At 34.7% G+C, this 5,742-nt stretch overlaps 1 long non-coding RNA gene across 1 annotated transcript; it reads left to right on the forward strand.

Moving 5' to 3' along the window:
* The first annotated feature begins 312 nt into the window (after positions 1-312).
* On the forward strand, positions 313-5,116 carry LOC124267245. The gene is made up of 3 exons (XR_006895985.1): positions 313-467; positions 1,266-1,352; positions 4,920-5,116. It is a non-coding gene; the product is annotated as an uncharacterized LOC124267245 (long non-coding RNA).
* The last annotated feature ends 626 nt before the right edge of the window (positions 5,117-5,742 follow it).

A 5,742-nucleotide genomic window follows, 5' to 3' on the forward strand; every position in this document is an offset into this window, starting at 1 on the left:
TAAAGGATGATCTGAAAGTTGAATCTGATAATATTCACTTCAAGAGAATTCACAGGATTGGACAGAGAAGACAGGGCATCACCATCATCGCCAAGTTCAACATCACCTCAGAGAGAGACACAGTGAAGAGAGCTGGGAGAGAACTGAAGGGGAGGAAGGAGAGAATACTGGAATAGTTTCCCGATGAGATAAGTGAATACAGGAGAGATGTGTTGTTTCCTTTACAGAGGGAAGCTAGGAGCAAAGGGCACAGAGCTCACATTGTTGTAGATAGACTGTATGTGAATAACTCTCTTTCAACTGTGCCTACTCACCCTCCTTACAGGGTCCTCCAGACAGGAGCCTATACCAGACCCAGACTGACAACAGCGCTACACCAGAGGTAGGGGTGTACCAGTGGTACTGATGTAAGCCACTCGAACGCTGACCCTGACTTCCAAACAAGGCATCAATCTGATTACAGACAAGTAAACTCATATGACGCTGATAATCATTATTACAGATCTAAATCATTCTGTATACCCTTTGATTGTAAAGATGATCTTATTCTGACTAAACAAGTAAAGCCTGCAGATGAAGTGCATACCTCTAAACTATCATCTTACAGCCCAACTAACAACGTTCTTACACAATTTGATATACACTGTCATAAAAAGAATTTGTGGTAGATGTTGATGTTGACCTTCACTCTATAGATGAAAATTTTCCCAAAGCATCATTATATCACAAATCATAATCTGAATCCAAGACATACAAATACTGTTGATAAACATATCCACTTGAATAATTCTCTTCATTCCGATGAAACCAGTAATATCACATTGGATGAAAATATAGAAAGTTGTGTTGCTATTTCCAACACGTGTGATATAGACCTGATTTGTATAATGTTTGTCATGAGGTTGATCAATTTGTTAATAAGAGTGATCTTGGTTTGAATTCTGTTAAAAATGTTGAAACCAGTAATATCATGTTGTATGATAATATAAGAACCTGTGTTGCTGTTACTAAAGATTGTGATATAGACCAATCTGTTGAATCTGACTTGTATAATGTTTGTCATGAAATTGAGCAAGTAGTTGACAAGGATGATATTATCCTGAACTTTGTACAAAATGCTAACAATGATCATGGTAATAATGATGTTGCAGCTGAGGTTGTCGTTTCTAAAACTATTCATGATTGTGATAAGACAAAACTTAGAGCTAAAGAACAAAATAATGTATTGACCAGTATAAATGATGAGGGTCTTATTTTTTATGTAGTTGTTGCTGAGGCATATGATGTGGTACGGACTGACGTAGATGTAAACACTCGATGTCCTTCATCCAGTTCAGTGAGTGAAGACCAAGGTATTACATCCAGGTCCTATAGCAAAACCACTGAAAATTTCACTGGCGTTACTAAAATAATGTTTGATAATATCATCACGCCAGATGCTCTTAATGATAATGTTGTTCTTGGTGATGCTAGTAATTATGATGTTGTTAATGATGATGACGTCTTTGATGATGATGTTGTTAACGCTGATACTGTTGAGGTCGATGGTGATGATAACGATGACGACGACGACGACGACGATGATGATGATGATGATACAAATAATAGAACTGAAATTAGTTTCTGAAGTTTGAATGTATGTGGATGAAGGAAAAGAACACATTATCCAGACTTTATTGAAATGTTAGAACATTATGACATCGTAGGACTGCAGGAAACCAAAACTGATAATTTGGATGATATAGAAATAGATGGTTTTAAAGTATACCTCAAACATAGAAATAATTGTTCAAGGAAATCAGGTGGTATCGGGGTTGCTTATAAAAATCAATATGAAAAATATATATCCATTTTAGACGACGAAAATAGTAATAATTACATTTTGCGGGTAAAGATTTCAAAAGATTTATTCAATATTGACCAAGATATGTATATGGGTATTGTATATCTACCGCCCGAAGGGTCTAAATACGTCAATGACGATGCTTTTATCGAATTAGAACACTCAATTCTGCATTACTTTTCAATAAGTGACTTTATTAAAATTATCGGAGACTTTAATGCGAGAACCAAGAACTTAAGTGATTATGTCATTATTGATGAACACATCGTGGAGGAGTTTGATATAGACGTAGACAATATGAATTGTGAAGTGAAACCAGAGATTATTTTAGATTCCCTTAATCTGCCTATTATTAGAACATCATATCAAATAAGTTTGGCTCTAGATTGCTAGAAATATGCAAGAATCTGAATTTGTTTATATGTAATGGCAGATTTGAAAAAGACAAACATGTAGGCAAAACAACATGTAAAAATAAGTCCGCTGTTGATTATGTGATATCATCGCCGAAGTGTTTATCACTTTTGAAACAGTTTGAAATACTCGACTTCTCACCTCTATATTCAGATGTTCATTGTCCGCTTCATTTCACGCTGTCGTCTGCAGGTGGTAATCCCGTAATAGATGAACAAGCTCATTATACGAAAGATCAAACACATAATAACACAATGCCTACGAGACCAAAGCGTTATGATATTAGCAAATCTGGTGATTTCTGTAATAACTTGGACATAAAAAAAACTAGAATATCTCAATCAACAGGATTACTCAGTTAACGCTTGCGCTGATGAAATTAACAACTTTGCCTCAGACATCGCGCACGTGCTCGCACAGGCTGTTCGTGATACATTCGGAGTGCAAAGTCGCCGTGACAAGAAACAAACACAGATAAAACCGAAGCAGAATAAACCATGGTTCAATAATGAGTGTAAAATCATGAGAATTCCACAAGGCTAAGAAGAAATACAATAAATACAAAACATCTGCAAATCGATCAAACTTGCAACTAATATCTAAATCCTACAAAATGTGTCTGAATAAACATATGAAATTATATGAAGGGGATATGAATAGGAAATTTAGAGACACCAGGAGATATTCACCTAAAGAGTACTGGAAGTTATTGAATAATCGGAATAAGTCATCTGACACTACCCCCGATCTCGATACGTTTTACGAGTTTTATAAATCCATTAATGAAAATTACTGTGCTGAAGTAATAAATGAAGACCCGCAATTGAACGATGAGCTTTATGACACTGAAATTTTGAATAGGAATATAACAGAGGAAGAAATTGTCACTGCCGTCAATAACTTGAAGCGCAATAAATCCTCAGGTGTCGATCTCGTTGAGAATGACTATCTTATAGATGCCTTACAATATCTTCTCCCATCGTTTCTGAAACTTTTTAATTTGATTCTTAATTCTGGCTCTGTTCCAGAAAGGTGGCTTAAAGGCATGATAAAACCGTTGTACAAAGGTAAAGGAAACACCATGGATCCGAATTCGTACCGCCCAATTACAATATTGTCATGTTTCGGAAAGTTGTTCACGTCTATTCAGAATAACAGATTAGCCAATTTTCTTAATACATGTATTAACGATATTCTAAGTCCTGCCCAGGCCGGATTCAGGAAAGGTTTTTCGGTATCAGACAATCTCTTTGTCATACATATACTTACAGAACTATTAAATTTATACAAAAAGAAGTTATACTGTGTCTTCATCGATTTTACAAAGGCGTTTGACACTGTTTGGCGTATTGGCCTGTGGCATAAGATGGTCAGAAACGGAATAAATGGAAAATTTCTAAATCTAATAAAGAACATGTATCATGACATCAAGTCCGCCGTTATGCTTGACAATAATATATCAAATACATTTCAGTGTTACTCCGGTGTTAGACAGGGGAGAAAATTTATCGCCATTATTGTTCTCTATATTCATAAACGACATAGAAAGTTTTCTACATGCAAACAACTGTAAAGGTGTTGATCTCCAATGTAATGAAGATATAGATACATTGTCTCTGCTAAAACTGATAATATTATTATACGCTGATGATGCTGTTCTTTTTTAGTGAAGACCAAGTTGAATTGCAAAAATCATTAGATACATTTCAGCAATATTGTTCCACATGGAAATTACAAGTAAATCTCGCAAAAACAAAAGTGCTCATTTTTGGTAGCGGACCTGCGACCAAATCCAAAAATATATTCGTGTATCAAAACCAAAACATAGAAATAGTCGACGTGTACAATTATCTTTGAATTAAACTTCATAGGAATGGTAGATATATAATTACAATCAAATCACTAGTTGAGAGTGCAACAAAAGCCATGTATGCTTTACTGAAAAAAGCCCGGAATATAACTTTACCACTAGATTGTATTTTAACAGCTTTTGACACTATGATCGTACCTATTATGATATATGGATCCGAAATTTGGGGATTCGAAAACTTACTGACTATTGAAAGACTACACCTTAAATTCCTTAAACTAATTTCGTCCTTAAGAAACTCAACTCCAAACTTTGCTCTCTATGGTGAATTTGGTAGAGAGCCAATATTTATCAAAATATACAAACGAGTAATAACCTTTTGGCATAAGATCGCTACTTGTACCAGTACTTTGAAAATCTCCAGTAAACTGTACAATTATATCCAAGTTAATGTCCCAGATATGTTAGATCGACTGAGATGGTTTTCATTTGTTAAAAAAATTCTTAATGATTGCGGGTTAAACGAAATATATGAAAACCCTTCCACTTGCACCACCACGTGGCTAGCCTCAACAGTAGAACAGATACTCAAGGACCAAAATTTACAAAATTGGAGAAGTTCCGTCGAACAAAGTTCCAAGGGATTTTATTACAAATATTATAAACAGGATTTATCTTTTGAACCGTACCTTTATATGCCAAAATCAATTTACATGCCTATTCTTAAATTTAGAACTAGTAACCATTATCTACCTGTTGAAACTGGCCGGTGGACAAATACTCCAAGAAATGATCGTTTATGTAAATTATGTAACTCACCCGCTGTCGGTGATGAGTTTCACTATCTTTCAGGTGCCAAACTCTTCACCAACAGCGGCAGCTGTACATACCTCAGTATGTCAATACCTGGCCCAACCTTTATACACTCAAAAGATTACTTTGTTCAAAGAAAGCTAAATATGTTAAAGACTTGTCAAAATTTATTAAATGTATCAATAGAAGTTTAGATATAAATACATGTAATTAAATGTTTGTATCATTCTCTAATGACACCCTTGTATATATGAATATGTATGTACATGTATATTGTATTGTACATTATCCTGCCTCAATTATATCTCTCCGATGCCATCTTGGTGTATATGTGTATATAATGTTTTTTCCAGTTCACTCATGTACCACCGTTGGTGGAAGTTGAGAAAATAAAAACCTTAGAACCTTCGAGGAGGAAAACGCCTATTCCCTCTTACACACCCCACCCCCACCCCCAAACAAAACAAAACAAACAAACCAAATACTAGTAAAATAAATAATAATAATAAAAAAAGTAAATAAATAAAAGTAAATTAAAATAAAATATATATTTTTAAAGAATTAAATAAATAAATACAAAAAGAACATACGTTTTTGATAAAGTGTAACTGTTAATAACAAATGTTGCATGTGTCTGACAGCTGTGACTGCCATATACACGTATGACTCATTCTTATTGGATTTGCGAACACTACGGAAAATGAGACCTAGTAAATGCAGAATATTATGTTACTGTCTACCTGTAGACTCAGTGAGTATAGTAACCTTGTGGTGGTTAAAGCTGTGGTTAGTCGGACAATAAAACCGCTCAATTCCTAACATTGATACAAAACGCAATTTTATGTCACCGACCATGATATGG

Source organism: Haliotis rubra, unplaced genomic scaffold (assembly GCF_003918875.1).
Source record: "Haliotis rubra isolate DU_JTF1 unplaced genomic scaffold, ASM391887v1 Scf13, whole genome shotgun sequence".
In the NCBI taxonomy this organism is placed as follows: domain Eukaryota; kingdom Metazoa; phylum Mollusca; class Gastropoda; order Lepetellida; family Haliotidae; genus Haliotis; species Haliotis rubra.